This window comes from Epinephelus moara, chromosome 19 (assembly GCF_006386435.1).
Source record: "Epinephelus moara isolate mb chromosome 19, YSFRI_EMoa_1.0, whole genome shotgun sequence".
Lineage (NCBI taxonomy): Eukaryota > Metazoa > Chordata > Actinopteri > Perciformes > Serranidae > Epinephelus > Epinephelus moara.
Genome location: NC_065524.1, coordinates 23987990 through 24005765, shown reverse-complemented (window position 1 = coordinate 24005765; position 17776 = coordinate 23987990). Strand labels below are relative to the sequence as shown.

The 17776-nt window shown below is 41.5% G+C and overlaps 1 protein-coding gene across 1 annotated transcript in view; it reads right to left on the bottom strand.

The window, feature by feature from the left end:
• Window positions 1-12316, bottom strand: part of LOC126407096 (protocadherin-15-like) — a 329125-nt gene extending 316809 nt beyond the window's left edge. Inside the window, exon 1 of the mRNA XM_050071779.1 lies at window positions 11925-12316. The gene's annotated coding sequence lies outside the window, so the exon portion shown is untranslated. The remainder of the gene's footprint in view (window positions 1-11924) is intronic.
• Window positions 12317-17776: the final 5460 nt, after the last annotated feature.

Below are 17776 nucleotides of genomic sequence, written 5' to 3'. Positions count from 1 at the left end.
AGTGCATTTGGCATTTATACGACCAAACAATGGAACAGCATGTCCTGTACTGAGTGTACAGTCGACTGGCAATAACATGTTAACATGAAAGCAATCTAATGACCAGCGTTGTTGTTACAAATCCACAATTTATATCCCATTAAATGTAAAAATCTGAATTAAAGACATGTAAATGCATCAAATGCTGCCGGCTACAGAGTCAGTATGTAGTGTATGTCCTGTTTTATGTGATTCAAGAACATCATCAGAATACATCTTGTTGATGCACTGCTCTGACCTTAAATGAATGTTCTGTATGCAGATCAGGTCTTTTCTAAGCCGTACTGTCTGGGGCAAAGTTCTCAACAGTCAAATTAAAAGACAGCATGATGATCAGATATGATTGTGGTTTATATCTCAGTAACAAATACAAATAGAGGTTAGAAAAAGGATTTACTCGCAGGCTAAACAGTTGTAGAGCTGGAAAAAGCAGCATGATTGAAACTACTTGTTTATCATGCACGATGTTGCTGAATGCATAAATAAAGCACCAACTACTTTTTAACTCTTTAACTGCAGTGCTACATTTGTTTTTATTTACTTATCAGAATAAGTTGCACACGTGTTTTGACATATGAGATCAAATGTTGTGAATACAGTTTACATTTTTACGTGGCTTTAATTAAAGATTCAGTGTTTGGAATTTAGTGGCATCTAGCAGTGAGGTTGCAGAACTGAAACATCTCCCATGTGCTATGCATGTAGGCCAGGGGAAGGCAACCTGCAGCTCAGGAGCCACATGCAACTCTAGCCCTTCTCCAGTGGCTCCCTGTGGCTTTGACAAAACACTATATGGAAATGAATGAGACTTATTATTTAACATTTTAATTTCCAGTTATCATTGTTGTAGCCTTAAAGCGATTCTCACATTTTATATCTGTATAAATGTGAAGCCTATACGCTGGGAAAAAAGAAAATGTTCTAACTTCTCTGTGTGCATCATATGTCTACGGCCTGGTGCCTTTTCCTAAAATTTGCCGGATCTCAATAGTGATGGCTTGTCTTGAGTCTACGTGGTGAGGCTAGCTATTAGCCCCTTTTACACTGCCAGATTTTCAGCGAATGTTGGGCTGTTTTGCCGGCAAGCTGTGAACGTTTAGACACACAGAGTCAGATTGGCGAGTTGATCCAAGGTGCCCAATTTTCCACCTCGTAGGGTAGACATATTGGCGGAACCCTTTTAGTTTACAAAGACTGAGGCGGCCTTCCGCAACGGGAGGGGCTGTTGAAGACTTGTGGGAGGAGCTGTTGATGACACGCACGTGTGAGCCACTGGCAGTGGATAAACAGGAAACAGCTGATAGCAGGAATTAGCGAGCAGCTAGTAGCAAGAGGGAAACACAAACCTGACAGACACTGTAAAGATGAGCAACTGGGGAGACAAGGCATTGCGCGCCCTCCTTGTCCTCGCAAATGAAGAGGCCATTAACTGGCAGATGACAGGAACAGTGAAGAACGGGCCGACTTGTGAGAGAAATGCTGAAAGAAGACTGAGAGGGCTTTCCTGCAAATTTGCACAATTCCTGTTTAAAAAGGGCTATTGATTCCAAATCCAAAAAAGGAAACTTTTCAGAAGAAAATAGAGAATTTCATAGTGAGTGGACAGATTTGTTTGCTTTCACCACTAATGCTGCAAAGTATACGGTACCAAATAATCATAAATAGCCCACTGCAGAGTAGCTACTTTGTTGTAAAACATATTAATGAATGCTCATCTAGACCTATCAGGAATGTTTATAGGCTAAATCAGATTAAATAGATTGTGTTGCCATCATTATAAGAATATATCATTATAATATATGTTGTAGCTCCAGACAGGTTTTTTTTTTTTTTTTTTTTTAAATCTTTGACCAAAAATGGCTCTTGGGTTAGTGAAGGTTGCGGGCCCTGGTGTAGCTAAACTCTAGTGGCAGACATGAAAATGTGAATGGCCCTATCTAGAGTGGCTAACTCTAAGAAGGAGGACCTGCTTCCTATGTAGATATAAACGGCTCATTCTGAGGTATAAAAGAAACAAAAAACAAAACACCAATTCTTATTTTAGGTGATTATATGCTACAGAAAACACAGCTATGTACATAACCTTCCATTTTTGATATATCCACCTAAATCCAACACACTGGACCTTTGAAATGTTATAAACATATGAAAAAAGGTATGTTTATTAGCCATTGGTGCACTGTATGCATTTATACTGTTTGAATAAGTTAAATATAGTAATTATTTAATTGTTCTTCTATCGTACACATTTGTCTCACTGTTTCTCCTGTTCATTCAAATTAAGCTGCTGAGTCTATGTGGAGAGGTTACATAAGCCATCAAAAGGCCAACAAATTTATCTTTAAGGCTACAAGAGTGTGATTATTTTCAGCTAACTGTACCCGTCGTGTGGTGAGAAAACAAAAATATGCAACAGCTTTAGGTTATCATTGACTTAAAGCCTAATCAGTGAAATGTCGCCCTGGAATCAAATACCGTGCTTCCACAACCTGTGATTGCCTCACAGCTCCGTGGCATTGTGTGCATCTTACTATTTTTAGGCTTGAAACAGATATTCAAGGAGAGCTGTGTATGTGTGCGCCTGTGTGACTGAGTGTGTGTTCGAGAGGGAGAGTGAGAGAGAGCAGAAGAATTTGGAGATGTTTTATTGGTGAGGGTGGGGGGGTGGATCTTATGTGCTTCAGGATTCATTCCTCTGAGACTAACATCCTTCACAGGCCTTATAGCAGGTTGCCTTGGGTCTTGATGTTTTTTAATTTGTGTGATTTGCCAACAGTGTAACCTAGATGTTTGGATTCTTGGAAATTCTGAATGTAAAACCTGATAGATTTCAGCCGCAGCACCATTACCCTGATGGTGCTTCTCCTGGCGAGGCTGTCTGAGTGCACAACTCCAGCATCAGTGCTGGGCTTGTCAGCTGAAGCAATCATTGAGTGTATCCTTGAGTTTACAAGCATCCAAAGTTTCAATATGAATGACCTGTCCAAACTAAGAGTACCAGATGTAGCAGCGTGCGGTGTTGTCTGCCACAGTATCTTATTGCAACTGAACGGGTGACTACACATGATTGCTTTAATCTGAAGCTGCTCAATGTTTTATATTAACAATAGATCAAATGTGATATGAAAGGTGTTGCTCTTAGTGACAAACCCACAGAGAATTATCACCCAATCCTGCACTTCCTGTCAGCTTTAAAGTATTTTTGAGTTATTTGTTTTGGTTTTACAGCCACAAGATGTTTTGATTCACTTTCATTGCTCTCACCACTATTGCTTTTAGCAAAATGCTCTAAAACTCACCTTGAACTACCTGCCTGGCACCAAATGGCACAAAAGCAAAGTTAGCAACTTACCGGTGAAGCATTTAGCAACTAAAGAGCCCCATAATTTCCTTGGTTGGTGAAGACTAAAACAGAGCAAAGAGGAGGGTAGATATTGGATTCATAAATTTTTTAATGTTGTCCCAAATAAGCAACACATTGCTGACACAACTGTCATACCCACTTCACAGGGTGAAAATAAAGCATCGTATTTCAATTTGTGTTTGCAGCTCATTGCGCTGCCCCCAAGTGGCCAAAAAATCAATTAAGGAAGCTTTAAAAATAGGTCAAAAAGGAATATTTTTTAACATGTTAGTTAAAATTACTATGAGCCTTTACCATTTCATTTCAAAGATATCAAAATGTGTTTTGATGTAGTTTTGAACAATCCTAGCAAGATTTAGGGCCTTTTCACATCTACCATTTGACTTTTGGACTTTTCAGTTTGATCCAAACCAAAATTGCAGGTGTAAAACCTCCCTTGACCATGGTCTGGATCAAACAGCGAAACCATGGTCAGACAAAAAGAGGTGGTCTCGGTGCAGATTACACTGGACCATGGTTGGGTTTGTTTCTGGAGTGAAAACGGTTGGATGGTTTGAGCTTTCAGACCAATTATAGTTCAGTCAGAACACTTAATTTCCCTTTGCAGTATTATATTTGGCAGTATGGCTGTGTTCTGGGACCTTTCTGCCCTTCCTCAGGCCTTTGTGGAAAGTCTAAGGTGGAGAGAGCATACCTCTCTGCCCTTCCATGTGCATACATCGAAAGCCTAAGGCTGGGAAGCACACGTCTCTGCCCTTCCGCATGCATATGAAGAAAGCCTGAGGCAGAGAGAGCAAACCTCCCTGCCCTTCCATGTGCCTACATGGAAAGCCTAAGGCAGGGAGAGCAGCAGCAAAGACCCCGGGGAACAGAACAGAGCAGCATCAATGACAAACAAAAATGACATTGATAAGTCAGACACATCATGAAAAGGAGGAGCTGGAGTGGAGGCGGGTTGCAAAGCGGCTTGCAGAGGAAGCAGCAACAGTAGGAAGGTCAGAGCAGTTTAAATAGGGCGCTGTGATTGAGATTCACCAATTGGTTGCATAGAAAGGAATCATGTGATCTATCTGCTGACTCCCTTCCATCAATCAGCTGCTCCATCAGTTGATTGGGTTGTTTGAGATCAGCTGATGTAGCTGGGATGTGAGCTGAGCTTGACATCGTGTCCTGCCTGAACTAACGCTATGCTCAATAAAGTTTTGGCAGGCAAGAGTGACGGTGACTGTGCTCAGAGCAGCCCGTCTACAAACCAATCGCTGTCAAGTATAGTCAGATGCAGCTCATGTAAGTGAGTACTACAGCACACAGGTATGTCATGTAAAGTTTAGTGTGCTTGCATAACTGTCATGTGATTTTCAGAAGGACGAAAAGGCTGTTAAATTTCTAGACTTCAAAATCTTTCTTTAACAAGCAATATTCAGAGATATTGAAGAAAGACACACTGACTTTGGTACAGCACTAAACCTCACCTTCAAAACCAAAGATTTCACAAGGATCATTGTTGTTTTAAATATGTTTAATTGTTTGTTCTTTCATGTTCTAATAATCCAACAACCATGGAGTGCATATAGAAGCGAGGTCACAGAGGGTCCATGCAATCATCCTGCATGGTAAAGATAGAGAACATACAGCATATCCTGTCACACAAGCCACGGATAAATACTCTTGCTGAAGTGTGAAATTAAAACATGGCCACAATGTTATCTTTCCGCACCTACAAATGGTACAGCCTATGGTGAGTCAGGCCATTATCATCGTATGATAATTCACATCCTTCCTCTCTATTTGCTTTCTGTACAGCAGTATTTATTTGAAGCCGGGGCAAATATTAATTCATGCTAATAGAATTTCAATCGGCAAACATATGGACACTTGCAAACTTCCTCACAAATTATAGATGAAAGTAATCTGCATATCTGCTTCTCACAAACAGCCCCCCCCCTTCAAAACTTGAGCTGTCAGTGGTTCCTTGAGCAAAAATGAAAAATGATAAATTCCGTCCAAGGGCAGCTGCTAAAAGGGGAAGACGCTTAATGTGAACTTACTAGTGCACTGGTTTGATCCTGCTCATTAGACGGATTTTAACTGGAGGGCGAGTAAACAACAAACAGCTTTCAGCCTCCATCTAATTATTGAGTTAAAGGGCAGAAGGCCCAAATATCAATAGCGTGGTAACCGCTCAAATTTAGCTTTTGCAGCTGGTGTATTTGGCAACTTAGTACTGTAGTTTAACACTATTTTAAACATGGGCAATTCAATAAAGAGCAAACACTATTACGCACCCCCTTATACTCACATACACATCTGCTGAGAGCTTGCATATGTGCACATCTGGGAGCTAACCAGCACACTGTTGACCACTGCCATTCTCAAACACACTTAGGTAATCATTTTTGAATCAAGGAACCTAATTTTAAGTCTCCTATTGTCTTAGAAAGACCAGTAAGTTCAATAAAAAGTCCATCATTCCCAAACACACTTGTCTAACACTTGGAGCTTTCTTCTCTCTGCAAGACACCACTGCCCAGTCAGCAGTAGTTACTGCAGTCCACATTCACAGACTTAACAAGAGGGTAAAAGCACAGGAGGAACAAATTGCCCTTCAGGATTCTACTTCTTCTACTGTAGATTATCCGACTGTGTTCCCTACTACAGTTGAGGTCTGTCTGTTAGAAGAAGAATAGCATCCAACATATTTGTAATAAAACTACTTCATAGACCTTAAGAAGAACAAAACAGCTCTTATCTGAGACAAGGGGAGCAGCATGGACAGAAGTAGTCATTGTGTTTGAGAGTGACAAGAAGACAGAGATAAAGAAGAAGAGAACAGAGGAAGGACGGCACAGAACAAATCTGCAGTGCGTCCATATGCATGGTTTTTCATATTCAAATCAAGTTCCATTTCCATTAATTTTGAGACTATTGGTGTTGCTACACTGAGATAACTTATATGAAATCATCTTCCCTCTTCATGCCTCAGTGGGAACTTGAACACAGATTTCTGCTACAGCTGCCAGCCACGACGCTTAGTCAAGCTGTACCAAGAGCTAATGCAGCTACAAGCTTTTGGCTATAAATTTACAACACCTCAAGACCAAGCTGATGAAATGTTGCTTTTTCTCCATCTGGAGGTCACAGCAGCCCATGGGTCCTTCCAAAATGAAAAAAAAGTCCTATGAATCAGAAAATGTCCTCTGAATCTGACTGTTTCGACGGATTTACTGTCAATTTAATATACATGTTAACTGGATAATTACTTTATCTAATTACATAATGTAATGACTATTCCATTATCTAGTCTACACTATTAAAATTGTACATAAAAACTCTGTAATTAATGGTCACTGACTGTCAAAATATGAGCAAAACATGTATATAAATACCGTAAAATTTAAATTAATAGCCCAGGCTCTAACTATATTGACATGAGACAATCCTTTAATATTCTTGCTTAGCAAAGATGGGAAACAGTATCAACATTTTTATTTCAACTAGTATGAATATTACTACATTAGGCTATCGAATAACATACCATTTACGAATCATTCATTTGATGTAGCTCCAAAGGACAGCGCATTATGCATAGAAAGACAGAGTAAGAGACCCGAATCAAAATACCATTAGGCTAACTCAGCAAAGATGAAAGCCTAAAAAAGTTTATGGGAGCAAAAGGAATGCTGTGAGAAAGGGGTGAAAACTAAACAGAGAAAGGTTGGGAAATTTTATCTTGTAGCCAGCAAGGTGATAAAAATAAGCATACTCAACAACACAGTGCAGGAAGATGAGAAAATACTGTTTATGCCAGTTAAAGTGCGAGCTTTGTTTGAGGAACAAAGTCAGCAGACAGTGAGCAATGGACTTCACATGACAATATTTAAAACTTAGATTAATTTAATGTACACTGAGTTGGTTGGAGAGAGAGTGGGGGCCGACACGCAGCAAAGGGCTGCAAGCCGGAGCCGAACCCGCGACCGCTGCAGCGGGGCACCACCCCCGCACATGGGGCGCCGGCTGCTTATTTGGAGCATTATTAACATTTTTATGAATCCAGTTTTTATCCTCCTCTTTGCTCTGTTTTAGTCTCCACCAACTGAGGAAAATATGGGGCTCTTTAGCTGCTAAATGCTTGACCGGCTAGTTGCTAACTTTGTTTTCGTGCCATTTGGTGCCGGGCAGGTAGTTCAAGGTGAATTTAAGAGTATTTTGCTAAAAATACTTTTGATTCTTTTGATCGGTAGACCCTTACAGACTAAAGCCCAGTTCAGCCCGATGATTTGTGACGAAACAAAACCGTTAAAGAGAAAAGTTGCAGCGGTGTGAACTGGTTCAGTGAACTTGACTCAAGCCAGCTGATGGTGTCACCTGCAGCTCAGCCGGTCAAATCGGCGACAGCTGGTTTTAGAACGTAAAGCATGTCACCTGTTTCACCAGCCAATCGGCTTGCAGTGAAGTCCGCTGGTCAAGTCAAAGTGACCGCAAACAACGTGTTTGCCTGCTGCTGCAGATGTCGTGTCGGAGGGTGGGGCGCTGCTGCTGTTGATGCTGCTCGCTGAATGTGCTTACGCCCCCTTGCACATTCAATCTCATTGACTAACTAATTGGCGCTACTGTCTCATATCATTGTGGGGTATTTATTTTGAATACAGTCCATCTGATGGTCGTTTTATGTTCTTCACAGTTTCATCACTACTACAACTGCAACTGTAGCCAGTATCTCACTATCACTAACCTCATTCATATTTTAAAAAGCTACAAATTATATTTAGCCACAAAATAAGCCTGAAAAGCTGGAAATCAGAATGGAAGCACAGAGAGTTGTTGCATAGTGATGATACACCATCTCACCTAGTTGCATTGGTGTGAACCAGCAGGTTGAGGAATGACACATTGCAAGTAGTTGCCTGTTTCAACTCGTGTCATTGCAAACCTTTGTTTGAACTGGGCTTTAAGGAATATAAATAATCAAGAAATGGACACATTCAGACTTTGACTGCTTTGACTGAGGTAAGGAGTAAGCACTTTTTTTCTGTCTCATGTTTACCATGCTGGTAAATCCGAATGAATTACAGTTAGTTGCTTATATCTGGATTGTGCAGAATCTAACCAAGCTACTGATGTGTAGCATCTCCATTTTGACGGTTTAAACATATGAAGCTCAGCGTAAGTTCAATCAGGAAGACCTTTCTCATGCTCACCCTTTCACATTTTCTCCATCCCACTCTCACTACTCCCTCTAATCAGCTGACTATGGGTGTTCACTCCTCTAGTTATCCAATCACACTTTGCCGCGATCTCTCAGGCAATCAGGATGCCACTGCAAAATTTTAAATCTGCTCTCTCTTCTGCTGCTGTCAGCCATCATTTAGGCAGAATCTTCGCACCCTCCTGGTGACCGGGGTGGAGGAGGGTGACTCTGGACTCTGGATACGCCATCGTATCCAGAGTCCAGGACAAGCTCTCAAAGACTCATTCCTCTACTCATCCAGATCATCGGCACCTCTCCATATTCCTCTCATCTCATCTTCACCACCTCTACCACCACTAGTGTCTAGACCCCAGGGGGGTTCCCTATTCGACTATGGATTCATCACCCTCCTTAAATCAAACCATCTGTACGGGGTCTAATCGCCAAAGACTTTCCACATTGTTATTCATTCGTTCACGTTAATAAATATTCTTTTACCATAAAAATGTGTCTCTCCTGAATTATATTTGAGAAGTGAAGCCACCTAGAACCAACTCAGTTCATGCTGGTTGCTGAGGAAAAGAGACTTTGCATTTAACTGGGGCTCGGCTTTTAAATTAGGTTTTACAGTATGTCAATATGCCACATTACCATAAAACCTGCTGGCTAGGTGTTTACAGGGTCGGAAAAGAATACAGTACTACTGACTAATCCTTGAAATAAAAGTAGAATTCAATCAACTCATATGTCAAAGCATGAACTGATTTCCTCGAAAAGCCCTTTGAGTTGTAAATGAACAGTGAGTTTAACAGGAAGTGGCAGCGAATGTCGAAGGTATAATACCTAAAAAGTGAGAGACAATAATCAGTGCTGAGCCGAGAGTGCAATCTAACTGCACTGCAGCCACTTGTAAACTTTTTCACTTCAGTGTGTCAAACTTCCATGGCACCCTTTTAAAACTTACTCTTATTTGTTCGACTGCTCAGATGAATTTCTTTGTTACTCCCTCGCGCTTGCTCTTTTCTGCTTATTTCTTTTCTGTCTTTCCCGTGCAAAAAAAGAAAGACTATGGCCTTGATCACTTCTACCTGACACAGAGCACAGGCAGCCATTAGTGCTCGCTGCTTTTTTGGTGCGTGACTCCTCTCTGTTACTTCTTTATTTCCCAAAGCAATGGAGGATCTGTCTCTCTCACCGGCCCTGGACAGAATACTGCAGAGCATTGCAATTTCACGCACTCACGACAGATAAATCTTTCTGCTTGGCTGGCCATGAATCTTCTAGGGCTGAGTGGCCACACAGAGTGGCACTGTTGCACCTGACGCCAGAGAGAGCTGCACCCTTTGAAACTTGGGATGCACCTGCATTGCTTGGATATCCCTCTTTATTTTTATGCCATCTGGGGCTCAATTAGCGAAAATTAAAAAGGGCCATGGGGGTTTTGAACAAGTCAGGTGTGATTTCCTTAGATATGCGTTTAATTGCCATGCTACTCTTGGTTAAAGTAAACAAAAACAAACAGAGCAAATGAGGTTGGCCTTGTGCAAAGGTGCATGTCATGGAATACAAACTAAACTACTATTAAAAAACACAATTTTTGATATTATATTTTTGCATTTCTTGGATCCACTTCATCTTCATGCAACACTCACACATACACGCTACCAGCCTTTCCTGTGAGGACATATCGATAACCTTCAACAAATGAACCTATAGTTTCTTTCTGAGCAGGCTTTCAACCCTCGTCCATACCCCTCAATCATCAGATGCTATCCCACTGAGCAGGCCATGACAATGGGCTGCCTATGGAGCAGGACACAGGCAGAATATCAATGGAGTCTGGCTGGCCTGAGCCACGCTACTCTTCATCTCTCATTTCCCAAATGTGAGCCACCGGGAAAAAAAAAAAACTGGCCCAAACCTAGACTGATGAAGACATCCTGTAGCAATGCTTTTTGAGTATTCCCTGCACATTTCTAGGGCACTGCACAAACGTACAGCTGTTGTTGTTGCAACTGTGGTACATATAGAATAAAATAACATCATAGAGGACAAGGGGAGTATTTCAGACACACGTGGTTTATCATAATGCACATACTACAATATCAGTACATTTCATCTCACTGATTGAATCATGCTGGATGAATTCCCAACAGTCTGTAGTAACCTACAATCACAGAAATAGAGTAAGATTAAAATGTGTGTCAGGTGCGGGCAGTAAGTGTGCGCTATAGTCCTAAAGGAGAGCTAAAAACTTGAACTCAACTAAATGTGGTCGTGGTCCGAGTCAAACTGCACTGAACTGAATGTTACACGGTTCCTCAGTACCACACTAAACAAATCACAGTTGCTTTTGTGCTAATACATTTGGCCTGTGGTTGCTGGCTATTGTACCGTACAGATCGATAGACTGAAGTTCAAGGCATGAGACAATGCATTATAATGCTGTGCAATAAAATGAGCTTACTGTGCCCTCAGCTCGGTCAGAGTCACGTGCACCTCAGTCCATCATCTCAAGTCAATTTTGAAGTATTTTCTAAGGATTGATTGCAGTTTTAGTGAAGTACAAATTGATCTAGGGACAGTCTGCTATAAATGAGCATTATGAGATGCTCATTTTCTTAACAGGATAAATGTCATGCCCTTCAGTGTTTCATTAATCTATGTAGATCCCAAAAGTAAAAATCTGAATCTGAAGCAACTCCACGTTATACATCTTATGACAAGAAATATGTCTCCCTTGGCTTCTGGCGTGGGGAAGAGCTAAAAATGATGGCACTGTCCTAGACGATCCAAATCACATGTGTTCCTTAAATAGTGGCACTCAGAGGGAAGGAAGCACACACTGGAATCATTACTGATAACCCGATCAAGAGTAGGTCGAGGCATATTTTAGCAGCTTTGACTCTGTTACCAAACATGCAGTAAGGCACAGTAAAACACGATCCGCTCAAGTATTGATCGTCTCTGAATTGGCGCATATTCTGCAAACTGCATTAGTCTTCATGCGTATGGAGCGTTCAGAGCGCCTGAGTAGGCTGACGTGTTAAGCGTGTGAAACCCCGTGCATGGTCCCTGGATAAAGCTGTGCAACGCGCAACGTGAGGGATAACCCTCTACCGGCACTATACCTGTCAAATATATGTAGATTTCGATTATTATTCCAAAGGATTGCGTTGGCACCTGCGCGTAACAGGCTCTGTTACAGGATGTCATTTTCCAAATACACACTGCTGTGTGCTCAGAGTAGATTTAGATGTCTGACTCAACTTCACACAATGTAATTAATCTCAACAGCTGAAAATAAAACAGAAATACAAAAAAAATCCTTACCTTACGGACGCACCCGCTGTAATCCAAGTGCACCAGAGGTCATTGCGCAAATATTCAGAGGACAAGATGTAGGAGTGATGAGAAGTAGGTTAGACTGCACAATACCTAATCCAGTTCTTAGTGTCCTTCAGACGTCGTCAAACCTCTAATCTTCAAAGCGAGATGGGTCGGAGCCTCCCGGGCGCTCAGAGACTCCGTTTATAATCTCACCACTGTCAGTTCATGCGTGTGGCTCACTTTCCCCTGCGCAGCCGGTCAGACAAAGTTGTCCGCGTTTATTTCACTAATGCAGGCGGCCCTGCGTTAAAAACGTCCACGTTTTCCAAATGAAAAAAGTGGGAGAGGTCGGCTCGGTCTTCAGCGATGAAGCTTGTCTACCATTCCTGACAGGTGGCAAGTCCAACCACCCGCTGAAAAGATTCACACATCATCTAGCGGGATGTGGAGACGGCCGAAGCCATAAAGCCATCCTCCGGGCAGATTAACCCATGAGTTGTGTTGATGGGTTTTTTTTCACCTCGCTTCCCCCTTTTCTTGCGCTCTGGCGCCACCCAAAGTTGTCCTGGAGAGTTTGATCCACACGCAGGGATTCCCAGATGTCTTCATGTCCAGCCCCTTGTAACCAGATTTAGGCCAGTTGATGCGATTGTGATTTGAGACACACCTTCTGAGATTACTTTTGTTGGGTTATATCATGTGGTGCAGAAATTTGATTTTGTTTTCATATTGTTATTCTACTCGGAGCATCAAATGAATTAAACATCAGTGAGATGGAACTAATCCAAATCTCTCTGGAGCCTCACTGAATGCCCTCAATATACAGCTGGATGATGTTGTGAACGCATGGGCCAAATAATAAAACACCTCAGTGTGTGTGTTGTGGCAACAACCAGTTCTTAATGTTGCTTTTCCTGTTGTCTTACTGTCATCTCAGAGCCTGCTCTCCCTCCAAGCACCGCAGTCGTCAGTATTTCCGTCCTTTAGCCGTCACGTGACACGCACACTCACCTGTGACCAATTCCCTAATCAGCTCTCCGGCATTTACGCACTCTCCCTCATTTCCTAGCCGGGTCCTCATAGTTTCTTCTTAACTGAGCTTGTTTTGATTAACCAACTCAGTAAACTTTGTTTTAATTTAATCTACCTGCCTCCAAGTCCTGAATTCACCCCACTCTTCTGTGTTTGGGCTCCTGGAGACCTCCAGGCTAAGTTAAAACAGTTTACTCAACTCTGGTAATACAATTTTTCAGTTACAGAAAATGATGCATTACTTCTGTTTGGAGTCCCAGACATCCCAGCTGTAAAACTTTGTTTAATACCATATATTTTCATTATTCTCTATAATTGGAATTTGATTTGAGTACTTTTTATGCAGCAGGTAGCTCAAAAATCCCAAATAAGTCTATTTGTATTTCTTTTTTTTTTCTTTTTAGATCGTTCATAAAGAGTCTGACACAGGGGTGGATTAAGTAATAGGCCCCTGGGCACAGGTATGCAAGAGGTACCCCCCACCTCGCCCACGCGCCTGGTCTCACTCCAAAGTCGTAGATACACAAGTCGTCGAAATCTGGCGCTTGGGCAGTGACTTGCGGCATCAGACACTGACGAAAAAAGCCGCCCTTTAAAGGGGAACTAATGTTTTTTTCAACCTGGGTCCTATTTTCCGATCTACTTTTGTCTAAATGAGTGATAGGATGTTCAATATGTGACATTTCTCCAGTACGAAGCTAGGGCTGACCTGCCTGCAGCCTGTGAGCTCGTGCTGTATTAAATAATAGGGCACCCAGACAGCGTCAAACAACGTCAAAATATGTCCACTAAAAGTGCGTTTTTTTCCACACAGATAGGCTCTGATTGTTAGTATGATTATCCGACAACATAACGGAAAGGAGAAATGAACGTCTGTGTTTACCTTTAGCTGGATTCGGACATGTTCCTCTGCCTGTTGCTGCTCCCTCTCTCTCCTCGTCCACTCTTCAATTTCAATGAGTAGTGTCTGTGTATGTCCGTGTTCAAATAAATACGGGCGGTCATCAAATTCAAAAGGCTCATCCAGATCCAGTTGATCAAAATCGGGTAAAAATTCAGCCATGACTACTCCAAACAGAGTAACTCCTAGCATTTGTAAGGTCACTCCAGCGGTAACATCCTGCAACAAATCTCGCGAGACGTGAGATTTCAGAGCCAGACTTTCACTCTCTGAGTGAGCGTTTTGACTTGCCACAACAAACATGTCCGAATTTTTACCCAATTTTGACCAACTGGATCCGGATGAGCCATTTGAATTTGATGACCGCCCGTATTTATTTGAACACGGAGTACACGGACATACACAGACACTACTCATTGAAATTGAAGAGTGGACGAGGAGAGAGAAGGAACAGCAACAGGCAGAGGAACATGTCCGAATCCAGCTAAAGGTAAACACAAACGTTCATTTCTCCTTTCCGTTATGTTGTCGGATAATTATACTAACAATCCGAGCCTATCTGTGTGAAAAAAAAGCACTTTTAGTGGACGTATTTTGACGTTGTTTGACGCTGTCTGAGTGCCCTATTATTTAATATAGCGCATGCTCACGGGCTGCAGGCAGGTCAGCCCTAGCTTCGTACTGGAGAAATGTCACATATTGAACATCCTATCACTCATTTAGACAAAAGTAGATCGGAAAATAGGGCCCAGGTTGAAAAAACACATTAGTTCCCCTTTAACGCTGGCATGATATGCAGCTAGTGGTGTCAGGGGGAAGCACTGCAGAAAGAATGTAAGTGTATGTAAGGCGGCAGAAGTCCGAGTGGGGCAGGCAGGAGTGGTGGTGGATGGATCCAGTAAACATTGACTTTCACCCAGGAGAGCGGTGTAAGATTATAAAGCCAAACCCTGTTCTTTTTTCCTAAACACAACCACGTGCATTTGCTGTTGGAGGAACAAAACACCAATTCGCAGTGTTGTACTGACGTAGTGAGTGTTTATTTTGAAAGAGACTGTAAGTAAACGGTAAATTTCCTGTGAAAACAAAAGTGTATTTTGAAAGAAGACAATGCATGTAACAGGCAGAACTTGACACGGCGTCCCAGAACATCAACAACCAANTTTTTTCCTAAACACAACCACGTGCATTTGCTGTTGGAGCAACAAAACACCAATTCGCAGTGTTGTACTGACGTAGTGAGTGTTTATTTTGAAAGTAAACGGTAAATTTCCTGTGAAAACAGAAGCGTATTTTGAAAGAAGACAATGCATGTAACAGGCAGAACTTGACACGGCGTCCCAGAACATCAACAACCAACGCATCCAGGGTACCTTGCATGTCGTATCTGGATGTAGAAGGTCCATGACCAAACGTCGATGTGTGACGAGGTCAGAGTGAGAATGTGTTGCACCCACATAAGAGCAATGCACACACACTTTATAGTTGTTGAGTCTCTTTTTGTGTCGTTGCTTTGCATCTCTTTGTAGCTGTGAAGCATCTTTCAGTGGTTTTGTGTCTTTATGAGGTCATTTGTGGCCTCTCTGAGGTAATTTAGTGTCTTTTTGTTCATTCTGTGAGTCTTTGTGGCTGTTTTGCCCCTTTTTGTGTCTCGTTTTAGTTTCTTTGCATCCCTTTTTGTCACTTTGAATCACCTCCTGGTCAGTATGTGTTAATTTGGGTGACATTTTGCAGGTGTGAACCAGGGGGCCCTCTCCTTACACTTTGGGCCCCTGTGCTTGTGCTTGATAGGCCTGTTTTGTAATCCTTCCATGGTCTGACAAGGAGTTAGACACCTCTCGGGTCTAATTAACCACAAACCTACAGTTAGTAATGTCACTCTATAGGATAACATATTCAATATTTCTTTGTTTTATCAAGGTCTCCTTGGCAAAAAAGGGATATATAATTGCCTGTGTGTAAAATACAATACATATTTATGCATCTATTTGTTCTAATACACATTTTTTCATGGTCATTTCTGTATTTTGTCACCATTAAATGTGCAAGTCCAGTTTGCTTCAAAGTCAGCAGTTACCACTTTAATACCTTTGTACATTTTGTGTTGTAATGAGGTTAGAAGAAATAGGAAAACCTTGCAAATATTATTTTTCCATATACAGCAGTAATGTCTGTAGGACTCTAAGCAACGAGTAAGTAAAGTCTGAAACATAATACCTGCAACACTGAGCCTTGACAATGTTATTTGATTAGGCAAGTTGGATACCTCCAGTTGATCTGTTGGTTGGTTTCACACATGAGCACATACCTGCCTGCTGTTGCTTTATAATGATAGACTGTCTAGAATGAGGTATAGGAAGGTTATATCAGACCCTGAACACTCCTATATAAAACAGGGTAATTTATAGCTGCCTGGGAACATGATGACATTACAGCTGAGTTCATGTTTGAGTAAGAAGGAAATGTGAGGAACTTTACTCTGCTGTGTTTGCAAGTGCTGCCAATCTGCATAATATCTATCCATCAGGCGGGATTGGAAAGATCAGTTGTGATTTGTCTATTTGTTTCCGTCATTACTTTAAATCTCGATAAGCAGAGTGAAAACACCCTCGGTGTCAAGAGCATTACGTGTAAGTGCTGAATCTGCACATGAGATTGTATAGTATAAAGTGCCTACATGTAAAGTCGTGCCTGCTCTCATCCCACGCTGATCCCATGTAAGCTCTGATCTGCAAATTTCAAGTTTCAACCCGGTGCATGCAAATACATCAGAATCTTTAATAATTTCTTTTCTCAACTCACTGTTACTGAGAGAGAGAAGATAAGACCTACATCTAAATTTAAATCCAGTTTGAAATAAGAGCGGAGTCAGAACTCACCTACAAAAGGAAAACTAGGATTACCGCCTCTGTGTATGTATGCCTCCATGATCCAGTCAGTTTACATCCATGTCTGTTAAAACATAAATGCTTCACACACATCTTCACCCACCAGCACAGAGGATCTATACAATCAGCACAGTTTAAGGTGGACACCCAAGATTAGTGTTGCCAATTCAGTATCTCAGCAACTGTCTTCCTTTTGTTCCTGAGATATGACGTTGAATAATGGCCAGAAAAGTGTTTTTGCTGAATATTATGATGCCACAGTGAAGTTGACCTTTGACATTTTGGATATAAAATGTCATCACGTCATCATTTTATCCAGTTAGACATAAAACTGTGTGTGAGATATCGATTTTTGATTTCATATGGATCCTTGAGTTATGGCCAAACATGTTTTGTGACGTCACAGTGACCTCAGCCTTTGACTTTCAACCATGAAATTCTAATCAACTGAGTCCAAGTGGATGTTTGTGCCAAATTTGAAGAAATTCTGCTATCACATTCACGCGAATGAGAAGGATGCAAGGTCACTTTCAACCATCAAAATCTAGTCAGTTGATTGATGCATCCGAGTGGATGTTTGTGCCAAATTTGAAGTATTTCCTTCAAGGTACTCTTGAGATATTGCGTTAACTAGAATGGGACTGATGGACAACCTGAAAACGTAATTCTTCCAGACATGGCTCTTGCCACTACGGAGACATGGAGGCATAAAAAAACGCTTCATGCTGCACTCACGTGTTTCCATTTCTCAAGTTGAGAAGTCATTCTTCCAGGTTTGGTGCATTCATGAGCTTTTGGTCGTAATGTAAAAACAACATGGACGCTACAAATCAGATGTGTTGTATCTTATTGCTTAGAGCATATAAACAGTTTGAAGCCTTAACTTACAAAATGATTTTGTCCCAAACGTGTTACTGCACAAGTACATACCCTAAAAAATACTAAAATATTGCTTTACCTGACTAATGCCAGTAAATAATTATCTAATTAATCTAGGTCAGTTATTCCCAACTGGTGGGTCACGGTCCATAAGT